Source organism: Heptranchias perlo, chromosome 26 (assembly GCF_035084215.1).
Source record: "Heptranchias perlo isolate sHepPer1 chromosome 26, sHepPer1.hap1, whole genome shotgun sequence".
Classification (NCBI taxonomy): domain Eukaryota; kingdom Metazoa; phylum Chordata; class Chondrichthyes; order Hexanchiformes; family Hexanchidae; genus Heptranchias; species Heptranchias perlo.
This window is the reverse complement of record NC_090350.1, coordinates 24,465,103-24,484,922: the sequence shown is the minus strand read 5'-3', so window position 1 is coordinate 24,484,922 and position 19,820 is coordinate 24,465,103.

Sequence of the window (19,820 nt, the reverse complement as noted above, 5' to 3'; positions counted from 1 at the left end):
TGTGCCGTAACTTTCTATGATTCTATGAACCTTATTTTCAATGGATTTGGTCAATACTAATTCTGTTGGTTTAGTAGAAAAAGTAGGCAGAAAATGTTTTCATAGGACAATATTAATCATTAGCCAGGGAACAAATAGCCTGCAGACACTCAGAGGGTAATTTCAACTTACATATTGGAAGTGCGGGTTGGGCACGCGTTATAGAAAATACCTGCTTTTCTTTTCCATTGAAATCATTATTGAACATTAACCCTTAATGTCAAGGCTCACGCATGAATAATGTCCACTTGGATAAAATGCTGGAGAGTGATGGACATGCTATTAATACCTTATTTAAGCCTGTGAAGTATTACCCCAAAAAAGAGTCAACGAGAGGAGCAATGGGAGAAAACGGGCAAAATAAATTTCCATCATTTGCATGTTGTTCCCTTGTACACAGAATTACACAAATACATGCGTAGACATAAGTAGCACAGTTTGGATCCATGATAACCTAAATCTAAAGCATGTGCACTGGTAACAGGGCTGAAGTTAGAGAAAAATAGATGTAACACAAATAGGTTTTTTCTGCATCAAAATAGAGTCATTGGCTGCAATAAAATCCTAATCAGAAACAAAACATTTTTACTCTGTCAGTTGGATTATAGGTTCCTTACCTATTGAGATGTATTCCATTTTATGGAAAAGTTTCAACAATAAGCAAGATTTTAGTCAAAATATGCACAAAATTAGTTTAAATATTAAAGTCTCCTTATCAAAGCACACAGTCAATATAAAGCCAAACCTGGATAATGCAGAAAGATACACAAGAACATCAAGACCTGTTGGTGTATTCATGTCCCAATAGTGTGCCTGTGGTTATGTTTTATTGGCGCCACTATAAATAACACTAGGTGGTCCTTAGAGCATACGTGTCAGAGAGTAAAAGCCTGGTCACAGCCTCATCTAGCTTTGTTAGACATAGCTTAAAGCCTCTAGACGATTGCATAATAATCTCTTTCAATATTGCATCCAGAAGTACAAATACACTGATGTACAAACATATCAGTGAAAGAAACAGTACTCAAACCAGACGGAAAACTAACAAGAAATATCCTCTTTAACAAATGTCTTACAAAAGGTATTGAACTGCAAATTCTGTGGAATCATTACTCAATCAGCGTAGGTACCTACTGTCAGCATGTACTTTATATTACCATTTGTGCACATACTTAACATATCAACTAAATCTTTTCAAAAGTAATGTATTGACTTTGCACGCAATGCTATTGTAGATCTAATGGGGATTTTCAGGTCAATCACATATTATTCTTTAACAATGACTGGATGAACACAACAATGATTTAGCAGTACACCTGCCAGTTGTACTGGAGTTGCATCTTCAGCACTTTGAAAACATTGTTCGGGATGCCATCCACATAAAATTAAAAAGCTGTGGATGACGTTCTTGCAATTGCACACTGTGATGCCGATGAATATTTCCACTGAGCCATTAATAACATCTGAATTCACAGAGGGGGAAGAATTAGATGGGACCTTCCTTCCTTTAATATCTTGACAAAAGGAAATGGCACAACAGACATTTCAATCTTTTGTAAATGCAACTTGCTTTAGACATTACAACTGGAGTCTACCCTTCAACATAATACATTCATTGTTTCATTGAGCAATTCAACTTTATCTGTTGAGCATGAAGATAAAACGTGAGAAGGAGAATGAGGAAGAAGAGACATGGGCCTAAGAGGTGTCAGCCGTGGCTCAGTGGTAGCACTCTTGTCTCTAAGTCAGAAAGCTGTGGGTTCAAGTCTTACACCAGAGACTTGAGCATATAATCTAAGCTGATACTTCAATGTAGTACTGAAGGAATGCTGCATTGTTGGAGGTGCCGTCTTTTGGATGAGACCTTAAACCAAGGCTCCTTCTACCCTCTCGCGTGGATGTAAAAAACAGATTATCTGGCTGTTATCACATTGCTGTTTGTGGGGCCTTTCTGTGCATAAATTGGCTGCCACATTTCCTATATTACAACAGTGACTACACTTCAAAAGTACTTCTTTGGCTGTAAAGCGCTTTGGGACGTCCTGAGGTCGTGAAAGGCGCTATATAAATGCAAGTTCTTCTTCTTCTAATGGTGAAGGACAGGCCAGGTGGAAGAGGATTTTATAAATTATTTTTAATATTGCACAAATGCAGAGCAAACACCCAGTAGCAGATTCTAGCCATTTAGGGAGAGGATTTTTTTTTCCTATTTTAAAGGTTTCAAGAAAAAGAATCCAGAGTTAATAGAGCTTGTGTAAAAAGGGAACAGAACAATTACATTGAGTCTCTAGTGATGCAGTAGCACAAGATGAGCACTGCAAATGTAGTCGGCTGGCATCACTTCGCCATTTTGTGTCAGGCGTGAAAGCACCTGGAAGAGACAGTCTTGCACCTTTTCAGAATTTCATCCACTGCAGTAACTGCATCTGGTGCAAAGCCACGCTGACTTTCTAAACTTTAAAGTTTAAATTTAAGAAGGACCCAGGTGGAGCACATATCGGGCAGGTGGTGGGTGAGGCGTGTGCTGCACCCACTCGAAGGAGTCAGTGTGGGTCCTCTGTCAATATCATGGTCGGGCTTAATTTAAATTAACTTGGTGAGCTGCCAGTGTGAAACGTGCTCCCTATAGGCAACTTGGGGGCCAAATAAGATGCCGGGGTTGTGAGCAGTCTGCTTCAGCCTGAGACAGTGGCCAGTAAGGGGAATGGATTCAGTGGTAATTGTAGGAAGTTTGTGGCAGGGGCTTTGGTCATCCTAGTGTTCAGCTGGAGAAAGAGGCTGCTCATCCAAGAATGGATTTCGGACAATCAGTCAAATAGCCCAGAGGCAATGGAAGGGTTGAGAGAGACGGTGGTAGGTGGAGTGTGGTAACTTAACCCATGTTACAGCATTTAGATAATGAAGAGGGGGGGTCTAAGAATGGATCCTTGAGAGACTCTGAAGATGATGTTGGAGGGGTGGGAAGAGAAGCCATTACTAAAGATGCTCATGAGGAGATCTCAAAACTATGGAACTTCTTACCTCCTTCAGGCTTTCCATCCTCCTACAGTTTTCAGGCTTTTAAAACACATCTAAAAACTATTCACTGATTTATTTTTTTGAACCTTGATGCTGTCCTTGGCCTTGGCCTTCACCTTGGTTTCTCAATTGACAAAGTTGCATTGAGAAATGTGACACAAGTGCAATTGTGCAGTGCTGGACAGAAAATAATACTGGTTTACTGTCTCACATCCATCAACACACATGCATCAATGTTTTATAAAGTGAACCACAAGTGATCTGAACTGGGCCAAATGTAGGCATTTGGAAATAAGATTGGGGTCTCATTTAGATATGACTCTACAACTATGCATATTCTAAGTTTTTAACATAACATCATCTCCACACCCTCTTCAACAGCATTGCATAAAGGCTTTAAGACTACTAAAGTTATGCATTTAAATGTTTTCTATTGTAATTTCAAAAGATTGGATTTGTGCCAAACCACAGTGAGGCCTGTATGACGCTATTATCAATACAGCTATTGTATTGAGAATGCCACTGGATCTTGCACTATCCTTCCCTGATTATCACTTTCATAATTTATTGAAACACCTTCCCTAATTATTCTCTTGTTTGTTTTTCCATTTCGGGAATGTGTAGGGCTGTGGATCTGGCACCATGCCTAAAGTGCTGTGTATATGAGTGGTCATCTCCTGCTGTATGTTGAACAATGGTAATTTTGTTTGTTAGGATCTTTTGCCAGGTGTTTAACAATGCTCTGAATACCAGGTATTCATTTACAGGCTTTATCCCTTCGTTTATTTACCCCTGTAAGTGCAATTATGCCAACAGCAGCCTTGTTCTTATTTTTCACATGTGCCTGTTGCAACACTTGCATCAGCGAAAACAATATTTAGCATGGTTTTAACAGAAAGGATCAGTTACCGCTGTAGAAATAATTTCACTATATCCATACAAGAATTAAATTCAAACCCTGGGAGAGAAATGAACTGAAAGAAATTTGCAGTTAAATAGCAGCTTTTAGATGCTCAGGACGTCCCAAAGTGTTTTGCAACCATTGAATTACTTTTGAAATATAGTCACTGTTCTTATAACGTAAGCAAACACAGCAACCAATTTGTGCACAGAAATATCAAATGAGATAAATGATTAGTTATTCTGGAAGGAGAAATTTGTGTGGCGCCAGAAATCGCCGCGAATTGGCCACCGCCCCGGAACGGGCGTCTGAAGACGTTGGCCCGAAGTTCTCTGCACATTGGGTTTTGGGCCTCAGCTCCATAAACCCGACAATCTATGGATGCCAGTTGACCGTCGCGATTCAGCTCACCAGCTCACCAGTCAGGGCTGTGGGAAATTCGGCTGGCTCCGATGCCAAGCCGGCCCACGAGTAAGACCTGGGAGGTGGGAGGCGAACCAGATGGAGGCAGGCTCGGGCCGGCAGCTGCCTGTAGTATTCTTTTGGAGCCAGGAAGAATTCCACCTGCTCCTCCTGGCTCCAGAGAAATGATAGTATAAAAAGGTTCATGGACTCGTACAGCACAGGAGGCCGCCATTTGGCTCATCATGCCTGTGCCACCTCTTTGAAAGAGCTATCCAATTAGTCCCACTCCCCTGCTCTTTTCCCATAGCCCTACAGATTTTTCCTTTTCAATTATTTATCCAATTCCCTTTCAAAAATTACTATTGAATCTGCTTCCACCATCCTTTCAGGCAGTGCTTCCCAGATCAACAGCTCGCTGCGTAAACAAATGTCTCCTCATCTCCCCTCTGGTTTTTTTGCCAATTACTTTAAATTGGTGTCCTCCAGTTATTGACTCTCCTGCCAGTGAAAACAGTTTCTCCCTATTTACTCTATAAAAATCCCATCATAATTTTGAACACCTCTATTAAATTTCTCCTTAACCTTCTCTGCTCTAAGGAGACCTTACCATTTTGAGGGCAAACTCCAGTAGTCCCTTTAAGGACAGTTAGTTAGGCCGTTGTAGACCTGGAAAAACGAGTTGATGACGAATTTGGAGTAGGGTCCTCAAACAAGCATTAGGACATTGATTTGCATATTCAAGGTGCCTAATAACCCGGGCACCATTTGGCAGCTGACGCATTTTCGGGGGAGATTGGAAATGATAAATCATGACCCAAAATTGTTTCCCCTACTTTTTTTGGGGTGAATTGATTAAGGGATAAATGGTGATCGGGGAAACCTCCTCCTCAACAACCACAACAACTGCTTGCATTTACATGGCACCTTTAACATGCTAAGATGTTCCAAGGCACTTCACAGGAGCCATTATTAAACAAAATTTGACACCGAGCTGTTGGCCAGGGGCTGCAGAAACTACTGAGTTTATTGCCTGTGTGTCAGCAGTTCGGAATAAACTCAGTAGTTTCTGCAGCCCCTGGCCAACATCTAGTGGGTGTGCGTTAAGATCCTAGTTTGGGTATAAAACTGTGTAACCTGGTGCAAACTGCATGTCTATATCTAACCAGACGTATAAGCTATATGTATATGATCTAACGGCGTGAATAAAGTGAATTGAGAGTTAAGAGAGAATTGACTCTTCTCCTCTTTGTACTAAGCCAATAACCATAACCGGTGACCTCCGGTCAACAGAGCCATATAAAGAGATATTAGGACAGGTGACCACAAGCTCGGTCCCTTCATCGATGACTTAGATGAAGGGACCGAAGGTATGGTTGCTAAATTTGCTGATGACACAAAGGTAGGTAGGAAAGTAAGTTGTGAAGAGGACATAAGAGGGGTGATTTTAACCCCCAAGAACGGGTGGGTTGAGGGTGGAAGGGAGTTGAAAATAGTTGTTTCTTGGGTCACGACTGCAACCCGGCTTCAGTTCCAGATTTAATGTGGGCATGTGGGTACAGGCTTCCCACTGGGAATACAAAGTCTGAAAATTTTGCAGTTGCGACCCATAAAAACAACAATTTTCAACTCCCACCCTCCGCCAGCCCACCAGTTCTTGGGGGTTAAAATTACCCCCAAGGAATCTGCAAAGGGATATAGATAGGTGAGTGGGCAAAAATTTGGCAGATGGAGTATAATGTGAGAAAATGTGAACTTGTCCACTTTGGCAGAAGGAATAGAAAAGCAGTATATTATTTAAATGTAAGGAATCTTACAACACCAGGTTATAGTCCAACAGTTTTATTTGAAAATCACAAGCTTTCAGAGTTTACCTCCTTTGTCAGGTGAGTGACTCACTCACTCACCTGACGAAGGAGGTAAACTCCGAAAGCTTGTGATTTTCAAATAAAACTGTTGGACTATAACCTGGTGTTGTAAGATTCCTTACATTTGTCCATCCCAGTCCATCACCGGCATCTCCACATTATTATTTAAATGGAGAGAGATTGCAGAACTCTGAGGTACAGAGGGATCTGGGTGTCCTAGTACATGAACCACAAAAAGTTAGTATGCAGGTACAGCAAGTGATTCGGAAGGCGAATGGAATGTTGTCATTTATTGCAAGGGGAATGGAATATAAAAGTAGAGATGTTTTGCTACAGTTGTACAGGGCATTGGTGAGACCACATCTAGAATACTGTGTGCAGTTTTGGTCTCCTTATTTAAGAAAGGACAGAATTGCTTTGGAGGCGATTCAGAGAAGGTTCACTCAACTGATTCCTGGGATGAGGGGGTTATCTTACGGGAAAGGTTGGACAAGTTGGGCCTGTATACATTGGAGTTTAGAAGAATGAGAGGTGATCTTATTGAAACATATAAGATCCTGAGGGGACTAGAAGGGGTAGATGCTGGGAGAATGTTTCCCCTTGTGGGAGAGACTAGAACTAGGGGCCACAGTTTAAAAATAAGGGGTCTCCCATTTAAGACAGAGATGAGGAGAAATTTTTTCTCTCAGAGGGTCGTGAGTTTGTGGAACTCCCTTCCCCAGAGAGCGGTGGAGGGCAGGGTCATTGAATATTTTTAAGGCTGAGTTAGATAGATTCCTGATTAACAAAGGAGTGAAAGATTATAGTAGGTAGACCGGAAAATAGGGTTGAGGTCACAATCAGATCAGCCATGATCTTATCAAATAGCACAGCAGGCTTGAGAGGCCGAACGGCCTATTCCTGCTCTTAATTTGTATGTTCGTATGTATGTTTAAGGAGCAACTTAAAAAAGGAGAGATAGAGAGGCAGAGAGATTTAGGGAGGGAATTACAGAGCTTAGGACCTAGATGTCTGAAGGCATAGCCACCAGTGGTAAAGCAAAGGAAATCAGGGAGGTGCAAGAGGCCATAACTGGAGGAGCACGGAGATCTCCTTCAAATAACACCATGGGATCTTTTACATCCACCTGAAAAGGCAGATGGGGCCTTAGTTTAACATCTCATCTGATAGGCAGCACCTCCAACATGCAGCATTCCTTCAGTACTGCACTGAGAGATCAGCCGAGAGTATGTGTTCAAGTTCTGGAGGGCTGCTTGAATCAACCTCCTTCTGAACTCAGCAGCAAGATTGCTACCAACTGAGCCAAACTAACAGTGCAGATCTGTACCAAACTGATATCTGCCCTGAGATTTGAGAAGGTATAAAATTTTAAAAAGTGAAGCTTGAGGAATAAAACTTATCAAAACAAGTTGTTCCTGTGCACTTTCTTTTGGTCCTCTTCCTCTGGAATTATTTGGGGCGCATATCTCTGATAGGACAGCAGTGATGCCACACAGTGTCACCACATTTTGTGGCATGCAGCCAACAACAAGGTACTCATTGACTGACTTTGGACTGTGTTTTATTCAGTCACTATGAAATCTAACCATCATAAAATCTCATGTTCAGGCTAATTGCATCCTCTGGGACCATTTTTGTGGCAGTGTGTGTCAATATACCTTGTAACATTCTAACAATAAAGGGAATAGGGAGAGAATTAGGTTTGCAGAGAAAAACTGCACAATGGAACATGATTATCCATTCTGCTCATTTCTTCACCTTTGTTGGTTCTTTCCTCTGCCTGTGTTGGTTGCCATCCTGTGTCTGTTTGGTTTTTTCTTAACCAGAAGAATGAGTGGAATTATTTGGGGCACATATCTCTTCATTGTTTTAATCAATGTTACTCAATGGTTGACCAGCAGGAGGCAAACTTCAAGGAAGGAAAGCTACTTTGTCGGAGATTCCATTCCTTGAATCAAATACCTTACTTCTGCATCGCCACATAGTTGCCTATTAACTCCAACCAGGAGCCTGTCTGAGAATGAATGATTTGCCCAACTGAGGAAAGTGAGTTGGACTGATAGTCAGCTCTGAGACTTGACCTGGTGACCTTTTAGTTCAGTGCAAAATGCTCTTAATGTCTCGGATTGGGACTAATTATCCTTTCATTTTTGATTTCCCAGCAGTTCCCCCTTCCAATGTAAAGTCTCAAATTGTTTGCTCAAAGGCAGTGATACAGACCCTCTGTAGTCAACGGGAATGTGTTCATTTTTAATTGCTGCCATGGATCAGATAGTTTTGAAAATACTACCATCTTGTAACACAAGACAAGTGTGCACAGACACCTTCTGAAAGACCCTGGCAGCACCACAAAGGGATATCTCAGGAGCCTACACAATACCTGCACACTGCAGAATCTGCCTGCAGGACACTGTATCAGCTGAATTGCAGCTAATAGTTACTGAAAATTATAGTTTGTATGAATTAGGATTCTACATAGAAACATAGAAAATAGGAGCAGGAGTAGGCCATTCGGCCCTTCGAGCCTGCTCCGCCATTCAATATGATCATGGCTGATCCTTGATCTCAATACCATATTCCCGCTCTCTCCCCATACCCCTTGATGCCTTTTGTGTCTAGAAATCTATCTAGCTCCTTCTTAAATACATTCAGTGAAGAAATCTATCCAGCTCCTTAAATATATTCAGTGAGACATAGGCATGTGTCTATACTTATGATGCATTGGCACAAAATGACATAAGGCAGGTTCATTTTTTAAAGATTGTTTCATTCAAAATTCAGCTTTGAACCTCTAAAAATGCTCTGATGGTATGTGCAATCATAAATAGGTTTTTATTATAAAAGAGAACAACATTCAATCTGAACAACAGAATAGATCATTCCAAACAGTATTCTAGTGGGTTATCTCAAACAACACACACTAGAATTGAGAAGTATGTTCTGTGGTAAAGGCATCAAAGGGAGCTCCCAATATAACTTGATCTCAGTCAAACTAACATGTAATATCACAAAATAATAAAGTATGAGGAGGGCCATTTGGCACATCTTAATTTATCCATCCAGAGAGATCCAATTGTTTCTTAAATGATTGCAGGTACTGAGTGGAGTTTACATTATTCTCCATAGGTAAAAAGGAAAAATCAGAGAGTAAGCCACCCTGGCCTATTGTCACGTGCCTCCCTGCAGCTGGTTATCAAAAAACACCTTGCCTTCTCTGGGGAGAAATGTCACACATTATTGTGGAATAAAGAAGGAGAACAACAAATGGTAGGATCATTTTGCAATGTGGCCTTAATTGCGTGAGAATGTGTATGTATGTATATGTGCGTGTATGCATGTGATTCATGACTCCCTTTGTGCATTCACAGAATGAACGAGTCAGTACAGTATTCACACCTAGTAAAACTTATGAAACATCCAGCTTATCTTCCTCTATTAAAATATGATGGATGTCTGCAATCTCTAGCTGGAACTCTGCCCATAAAAGCCTACCTATCACATAAATAATAATTGCCAGAAATCTTTATTGGTGTTCGTATTCAAGCGAATGTGATTGTGTGAAGATAAATCAGGTCATAACCACAGCATACATGTCTCCCAAAGTTTTACTAGTTAGTGATCAATTACAGAGAATTCCTGTTTAATGAGTAACCTGTTTAACATGAAATTATACTTGATTATCAAGACTTCACATGGATAGGTTGATTAGAATTTTCTGTTGCACAATTTCTTCCATCCTTTTAATTACAATGGAATACTTGCTGTCACTGATATTTAAATAAAAATGAAAAACCTAGGTGAAAAGCCATGGTGTGGGACTCCACCAAAATTGAAAAATGTAAGAGAGAAGACTAGGCAAATCAAATAGTAGTAGTTATGTGATAGCAAGCCTGGGTTTTTAAAAGCTGTAGACTGTAGGAAGAAGGTGACTCTATAGAGAACTTCAGTAAGACCACTGTTTGTTTGTGTGCGGTTTTGGGCGCCACACCATAAGAAGGAAATTGAGGCAATAGAGAAGGTACATTGCAGATTCACTATGACGATGCCAGGTATGAGGATATACAAATAAAAAGAAAGACTTGGGGCTCCATTTTCGCACCCCCGAGCAAGTGCGTTTGTGGCGGGGGGGGCTGCGAAAATCCGGGATTCCCGGGGCGGGTCCAGAGCCCGGCTCCAACCCGCCCCATTTCCGGGTTCCCCAATGACGCGCTCACATGCGCAAGCAGCCCCCGCATGTGGGACTCCCGCCGGCAATTAAAGCCGGCGGGGTGCCACTTAAAGTACTTGAACAGGTACTTCAGGTTGTTTACAGACCTGATTGCCCTGATATTTTAGGAGGGATCGGATTTTGAAATTAACTGAGACTGTTTCCCGTACTGGGGGAAGCACTCCCAGTTCAAATGGACGTGTTGCAGCCATCAGCCTGTGGAAGCTGCAAAGATCCATTTGACAGGTCGGGGGTGGAGGGGGGGGGGGGTGGGAGGAGACCCTCACTCATTGCAGGAGGCCACTCTGTCACTTTGGACAAAGTTTGGCCTCCACCACCCTCCTCCTAACAATCAAATGCGTAAACTTGCACACTTACCCTGGTGTCCAGACACATTTACCTACCTTGCGGACCCCCTCAAATGTATATCTTCCGGATGGGGGTTGCCGTAGCTGCAGTCATGACCTCCTCGGAGGGCCAACAGCATCACCAGCCTCGCCGTCCACCTCTGACACGTGGAGCTCCACAACACAGTGCTGTGACACATCTACCTGCACAGCAGGAGGGAGGGCAACCGCAGAAAGAGATGCGTTGCAGAGGGCACTACCCTCGCCACAGGGTCTACAGACCGAGGCTCAGCTTCTGTGGACATGTAGTCGTGGACATCTGCAGCCTCCTTCATGCCGAGCTGCTCCCGGCTGGCCCAAGCACTATCTTCTTACCTGTCGCTATCAAAGTCACCACTGCCCTCAACAAGTTCTCCTCCGCATCCTTCCAGGGTGCCACCAGGGACATCGCCGACGTCTCTCAGTCGTCTGCACAAAAGAGCCCTGCAAATACACCTACACCCACTCTGCAGTGACACAATGGGTGGCATGAGTTGTGGGTCTTCATAGTGATCCTCAGGAAAGGGCATTATTGCACAAACCAGACAAGATTCGCAAAGACGTGGCAGTAGTGGTGACAATATAATATGTTATATGAGTTGATCAGAAATTAAATATAGGTAAACACCATGACAAACCCTCAAACACCCTTCATGCTCACGACACGTTTGCCTTACGCTTCCTACTGCACATATGTGATGCATGCCCTCTGGCTGCAGCACAGGTAGTGGCAGGTTGAGAGAGGCTGACCGTGAAAGAGATGCATCAGAGGGTAAGTATGAGATACAGTCATGAGATTGTATGAGGATTGGGTTGAGTGGTAGTGGTGGGATAAGTACTGGCGAGGTGAGTAAGTGCAGGTAAGATGAGGATGAGCTTTGAGTGGGTGTGAGGGATGATGTGATAGAAAAGTGTTGGCAGTGCAGAAGGAGATGTGGGGTGGGGGCAGTGATGTGGCAGATGGAGTGTAAGTGAATGAGTAAGTGTACTCACTTTGGCTGACCTACTTAGGTCATTGAAGCGCCTCCTGCATTGTATGCAGGTACGCGATATGTTGGTGGTGCAGGTGACCTCGTCTGCCACCTCGAGCCAGGCCTTCTTGGTGGCAGAGGCAGGCCGCTTCCTCCCGCCCGCCGGGGGGAAGATCTCTGTCCTCCCCCTCCTCCTCACCCCATCCAATGATACCTGGAGTGAGGCATCATTAAACCTGGGAGCAGCCTTCCCCCTGGGCTGCTCCATGCTGTAATTTTTCCTATTTTCTGCAGCATCAGTCAGTGGAGGACTGCCCCTTTAAATAGCGCTCCTCCAGCTGACAGACCTTGCTGCGCATGCGCAGTCCGCCCGCTGCGCAGCTTACCAGCGGGAAACCGGGAAGCAAAGGTAAGTGGCTCCAATTAGCCTGTAATTCCGTGCGGAGCACACTAATTTCACCAGGAGCGTTACCCACGCGCCCAGTCGACCCCCCGCTGAGAACCCGCCGCCCTGCTAATATCGAGCCCTTGGAAAATTGGGGCTGTTTTTTCTAAAACAGAGATTACAGGGTGATTTGATAGATATTGTGAAGAGATAGGACAGAGTAGATAGAAACAGACTGATTCTACTGATTGAGGGGTCGAGAACAAAGGAATTAAATGTAAAAGATTTAGGACGGAGTACAAGAGAAACCTTTTTTACATGGAGGGTTGTGAGACTGGAAATGCACTACTGGAGTTTGTGATTGAAGCAGAGACCATGTCAACATTTAAGAATACATTAGATAAGTGGTAGAAGGAAAGGGGAATACAGGGATATGAGGTCACTGCAGGCACATGGAATTAGGACTACTGCTCATGTGGAGGATAAACAATGAGACAGACTGGTTGGGCTGAATGGCCTGTTTCCACGTTGTAATTTCTATGTAATTCTAAGTAAAAGGGAACTCTGAGGGAGGTGAGGCCTTGGAAACAAATGATTTAAAGTAGGAAAAATTGTAGTTATTTTAACAGAGAGAAGATGCAAGGAAGAGAAGTAATGTGTTGTATGTCATATATATAGTTCAGGAGGAAAGAGAAAGGTCATGGGAGCATGGTAGTTTCATGAAATTAGAGATAAATGAGAAACATTATAATAGAGGGTACAATAGGAGGCTGGAGGTGAGACAGGGGGCATCTATCAGATGACAAGTTTTTTCTTGTAATGTCCAAAAGTGCAAGAGAGATGTTAGACAAGCCTCCCCAGTTTTGAATGAGCTATTCAACTCTCTTGGTCAGACTTGGGCTTTATAGAGAGTTAGGAGTTGTTCAGGAGAAAAGAAGTGTTTGGCATAAGTGGTAACACCAGGCTTTTTGGAGCCAACTTTAGGGTGTAGACCCTTTATCAGACCTGGAAACTGAAAGATAAGCAAACCCCTTAATAGGAATGAACAAAACAAAATAGGAAGGGGGAAAAAAACAACAGGTTGAAGTAAAGAATCAGGAATACTGACTGCTGTCACAGGGAAGAGTTAACGAATAAAGTGGCCAGTAAATGTTTTCAAAACTGGAAAAAGATGAACATTGGTGGAAGATATACAACGGTCTTATTCGCAGAGCAATGATAAGGATTAAAAGGGGTGTCAAAATAGCTAAGCAATGTGACCTTCCACATGAATCACAGAAAGTTAACATGCAGGTACAGCGAGCAATTAGGAAGGCAAATGGTATGTTAGCCTTTATTGCAAGGGGACTGCAATACAAGAGTAAGGAGGTCTTGCTGCAATTATATAGGGCTCTGGTGAGACCACACCTTGAGTATTGTGTACCATTTTGATCTCCTTACCCAAGGAAGGATATACTTGTCTTAGAGGGGGTGCAACAAAGGTTCACTAGATTGGGATGAGAAGGTTGTCCTATGAGGAAAGATTGAGTAGAATGGGCCTATATTCACTGGAATTTAGAAGAATGAGAGGTGATCTCATTGAAACATATAAAATTCTTAGAGGGCTTGACAGGGTAGATGCTGAGAGGCTGTTTCCCCTGGCTGGAGAGTCTGGAACTAGGGGTCACAGTGTCAAGATAAGGGGTTGGCCATGTATGAACGAGATGGGGAAAAATTTCTTCACTCAGAGGGTTGTGAAGCTTTGGAATTCTCTGCCCCAGAGGGCTGTGGATGCTCAGTCATTAAATATATTCAAGACTGAGATCGCTGAATATTTGGACACTAAAGGAATCAAGGGATATGAGGATTGGGCAGGAAAGTGGAGTTGAGGTTGAAGATCAGCCATGATCTTACTGAAAGGCGGAGCAGGCTCGAGGGACTGTATGGCCTACTCCTGCTCCTATTTCTTATGTTCTTATGAAGAGGCACAGGAAAGATTCACACAAACAAAACAAGAAAATGGAAGAAATAAAAAGAAAAAAAAAGCTCGATCCATTCATGATCACTGACATCTTAGTAATGCTCCATTATCAAACCTGGCAATGGTCAAGCACAGTGCACATTTGCTCTGAAATCTAATCAGAGTAAATAACTGACCCATTCTTTATACTTAAGTAGTTGCTGCATACATGTTCTTGACCTCTGTCTATTTCATAGCTGACCTCGTTCCTGCCCGACTGTCTGGGGGGGGGAGGGAGGGGTTAAAATTCCCCCCAGTTGCTCTGCCCCACATTAACAAACCAAAGGATGAGTATTTATGTCCATATGAGATGTTTGCTCAACTCAAGCCCCATATATACATTTTGTCCCATATAAGCCAAAAAACGTGTTAGTGATATTAATGGCTGAACATTAAACACTTGTGCATACACATTCCTTGGTCCTCTATTTTAACACAGGCTTTACCCCATTTTAAATAAACAGGTTGATATTTCCATTAAATAGCAAACAAAGGAATGTCAGCAGGGAGCCATGCTTGAAGATAGGGCACAACAAACTGTAGCCGTGAATCTCTGGCCGACAGTCCCTTTGGATGCGCTCGCTGCTGAGAGTGCAAGATCAGTAATTTACCTGGCAATACTCAAAGTATTTAGAGCTTGAGGCTTCCATAAATCAGTTCATGAAGATATTACTAAACTAGTTGACAGATATGTACGCTGAATTTTTAGTTCCTGAAATCAGATTTGCATTTAGGTGTGTCTGATGCAGGCTTCCTGCTCCATGATATCAAACCTGGCAATGGTCTCAAGCACAGTGCACATTTGCTCTGAAATCTAATCAGAGTAAATAACTAACCCATTCTTTATACTTAAGTAGTTGCTGCAACTGTTCTGCAAATTCACAACAAACTTGAACTTGCAGTCCTGGTGTAATTGGTGTAAAATACTGCTCTGGATTGGAGTTCAGGGCAAACTTCAACACAAGCCTTGTAATGTAAACATGGCTTTAGTGCAGATAAAGACTAGTAAGGGGAAGGATTAGGGCATTTCAGCCTTTTCAAAAGGATGTCACTTTTCAATCTTGTTAGGCAAGAGTTTCAGATCGGCAGACAACAATAATAAACCAGTGTAGTGGTGGCAGTTCCTTGCCCTGCAGATTGGATTGGTGCATGCCATTACTGGGAGTCGCCTATCCTTTTTAAAAAGTACATAATTACAGTGATTACCTCTGCACTTTTTTGCAAAACTGACAACTCATCCACATAATTTTCTGAAGATGTATGGTACCTGCTTCTATTTCCCACTTATTATGTAGCATCTGATTGAGAATAGTTCACACCAAACAAAAGAATTCTCATTCTCCCTGAGAATTTCATCTTTTTCTTAAGGTTATTTTTGGTGTAAAGACAGTGATGGTGAGAAATTATGGTACCACGATATTGTGGTCAACATAACCACAAGTTGAGATTTATAAAAACATGTACAATTATTATTATTTCACTGGTATCTTTTACATTGTAGTCAACAGAAAAATACATCAGGTACAAGATCACAGAAACAAGATCGTGACCCAGACTTGCAGTCGATAGTAAACAGCACTCATTCAGCATATTTGGCATTCATGATTCCCTTACTTATTTAACAATGGCAAAAGAAATATTGGTTATGTGAATAAATGTACAATATCTAAAAGGAAACTCTCGCATCTCCCATTACCTGATTTCCAATTAATATCAGCACGTTGCAGTGTTGTGTGACTTAAAGTTCTCCTCGATCACATTTAAGTAAATTATGGGAAATGCTTCTTAACGTGTAGAAGAATCCGTTGCTTATGATGCCTGTTTTATTTAATTAAAGCCAATATTTGTCATTTATTAAAAAAAAATCCTAATTGCGTTGACCAGAAAGTTAGGAGTTCAAATTCTCCAGTTGCTTCATCTTATTTGTCCCTGTTGTTTTAATTTCATTCATTCTAATCCAGATCTCCAGAAGAAATTCGACCCTTCACCTCTGCAGTCTCTTTGTCAATCCTGTGGTGTGAGAGATATTCCCATCCTCCTTAAGATCTTTAGTCACTACAGTGACTGAGATAGTCATTTTAAGTCATCCCCATAGTCCCTTACTGTGCCAGCTTTAATTTATATTGCCTTCATGTGTGGTATGGTGGTCATGGTATGAACAACTCAAGAGGTTACAAGTTCAAATCCCACCATGTCAAGTTGTGAAACTGAATTGAATAAATCTGGTAATTTGTGGGATAGCAACAGAAAAAAAATTGCCACAAAAGCTTTTGGATTTTGTAAAAACCCAACTGGTTCACTAATGTCATTCAACTACCTGGTCAGGCCCACATGTGATTCTCGTCCAGACTACATGGTTGACCTTTGATGTCCTCTGAAGTGACTAGCAAGTCATTCAGTAGAAACGATCACTAGGAAGTAAAATAATAAGCACCATCACTGCAAAGACTGTAGCAGTTCAAGAAGAAGGGTCATCACCTTCTCAGAGCAACTAGGGATGGGGAATAAATGCAGCCTTGCCACCATCACCCGCATCCCAAGAACAAATAAAACAAGTCGTATACACCAATACTCCCTCTTTCCAGGCCCAAGCCACCAGGTACTTGAATTTTCCAAGCTTTTGTCATAATAACCAAGAGGTGGCAAAATTGTTCTAATTCTAGTAAAATGTTGCCCCTCAAGAAAGGGCAAGTAGAATATTGAAGGTGTAACCTCTTGTTGGTTACAGAGTGGTATTGGCATTGCAAAATTTTAGTCACCCACCTGTCTCCTGTTCCAGTCAAAGCACAAAGTCCAGAAAGAAAAGTTAATTTTAATTAAAAGGTAATTAGTAAAAGAACCCAGAGCGAGATGAGGAGAAATGTTTTTACATAGCAAGTTGTAACGATCGAGAATACACTTCCTCAAAGGGAGGTGGAAATAGATTCAATAATAATTTTCAAAAGGGAATTGGATAAATACTTGAAGAGGAAATATTTGCAGGGCTATGGGAAAAAAGCAGGGGAGTGGGACTAATTGGATAGCTCTTTCAAAGAGCCGACACAGGCACGATGGGCCAAACGGCCTCCTTCTGTGCTTTATCATTCAATGATTCTATGTAATTACTTACATTCAAACTCTTGTACAACAAGCCTATAACTGACAAACTACAGCAAACCAGAGGTTACATGTTTATTGTACAACATAGTTGACATCTATAAAAGCCTGTAGATGTTCATAAGAATGTAACTATTTTACTACAATTTGCTGATAGCTGAACTGCCACAGATATATCACATGTCTATTTGTTCAATACAGAAATTATAATGTTAATAGGGAGAGTCAGTTGTGTTCACCAATGTATTAAATGCAAGTTTGGGTTTTTAATACTCTGCCAAATACTTAAAACCCTAGAGGGAAAAATATAAGAGTGATGGATCATGCAACAGGTAGTTATTTTCTGTCGCTATCTTGTCACAGCCTCAGGCAGAAAACCAAGAATGTACTCTTTATTCAACCAGACGGTTGTCTCCTTTTAAAATCAATTACAAACTGGATTTCAGCAGCATTTTAGGCACCCAGGATCAGGTGTGAAACTTCCGCCAAAGTCAGAGTCCCATCTTTGCCAATAGTTCAGTGCTTCAGTGAAGTGGTTGAGAATAAAACAATGAAGTTACATGAGAGGTACAGCAGCGGCAAGTAATTTTAAAATAAATTCCTCTGGATCCTAACTACAAGCTGGCTTTGAGTATCATATCAAAGTACTGTTATGGTGAGATGTGATAGTTTTCTTGTGCTAGAAAGGGAGTTATGCATGATGGTTTGTTCGTGCATTGCAATGGTTTACCAACTTCTGCGCAAACTGAAGCACAGCCCGCGTGTATCACCTTCATTTTATCTTATTTGTCTCAATCATTGCCACTTCCAAAAAGAAAAAAAACATTGCATTTATATAGCGCCTTTCACAACCCCAGGTGTTCCAATGCACATTACAGCCAATGAATTACAGAATGAGCTTGCTCATCTTTAGTTTCCTTACATTTCACTGTGACAAGTTACAATTCATGCAGCTAATGAAATAAGAGGATAAAATAGCATGCCAGAAAAGAAAGTAAGCCTGAGTTTTCCAATTGGGTCTGCCCTATTTACATGTGTCTTTGTGCCATGAGCTGTGGGGCTGCCATTCCTATCACCCCTTACCATTTTACACAGGGCAGAATGGGTTTCACATTAAGAATTCCCTTGTATCTTTGCTTTTGGGAAGAAGGGGAGGAGGTGGAACAATGGTGGGATGCCAGGCTGGTCAGACAGCATTGCCAGTGCACAGCACCCATTAACCACATCTGAATGCATTTGTCAGAGGAGCAGTGCCTCAGGAGACTTCAGAAATCTCAGAACAAAAGGAATTTCTCTTAACTACATTAGATTGTCAGCCATTCACAAGTTTCCAAATGGTGTTTGACCACACAAATGCAGTGGTTCAAAGGTATTTCTCTGCCTGTCAGCTTATCTTCAACTGAGGTGCCAAGCTGACCAAATTCACTAGAACGACACACAAGCAGAATGACATTAAGAAATACTTCTTAGGAATAATGGATCCGAATGGACCCTTTTGCATCCCACACTGTAATGTATACTCTCTGTAGCTTGAAAAGCCCCAACTTTAACATTGTTGGACTGGGACAAAGGAATTTAATGAATAAATAGGCAAATACTTCAATTTTTTTTTATCAGTTTCAGCTCTGGGTTAGGTAGGGAAAATCAGCAGGGCTCTTGCTTTTGATGACTTATCCAATTACTCTGGTTAGAAAATGTGGATGTCAAGTGAGGACAGAATCATGCTCAACTGTGATGCCTGCCATAGTTAAATAGCCTTCCAACACTCAGACATGAAAGAGTGGCCAGTTGGGTATGGTGTGGAAAACTGGTCAACACTGGTGTAACCATACCCCAGCAACAGTCAACACCTTCAGAAGAGGAGGGGAGAAACTGGAAAACTAAAGAAATGAATCCTCGCTGCGGCTGCAAACTACTTCGGTTTTGAAAAGATTGATGGGATACACTTACCACTATTCAAACTGCTGTGCACGAGAGCATGTACTCTATTCACCAGGGCAGTTTCAATGAAAGTGGGATGCGAGATACCTCCATTCCTTCATGGATTACATCAAGAAGTGGTTTACAAACTAGAAAAACAACCTGAGCAGAAAGCATATGGTATCCTGTGTTCAATTCACAAAATGGGGAAAGGGCTTAAAGTTTGTGAAAATCACCCTTTTTAAACTTTACATACATTCTTATTAAGAATATTATGACAGACACATATTTCTTGTAGATTTTACTGTGCCAATGCTAGCGCTATCATAACAGCTTATTCTGCTCTAAACTATCACCATAATCGTTAGTTATTCTCCTCTCTGTAGGCGAACGCAAAGCTTTCAATAACCTTCAATCACAAATCAAATCAACATGACACCCTGACTGACAGATGGCGTTGATGCTAAGTAAATTAATATTTACTTACCATATGTAATTTTACCAGTCATAATAATAGTGGAAATAAAAAATAGCAGAAGCCAACATGCACTATAGTGTTGCTACTACCTGCTAACTAAACACGGAGTATCAATGAGGAAAATGTTAGCAATTTCTTCACCGTCGATCT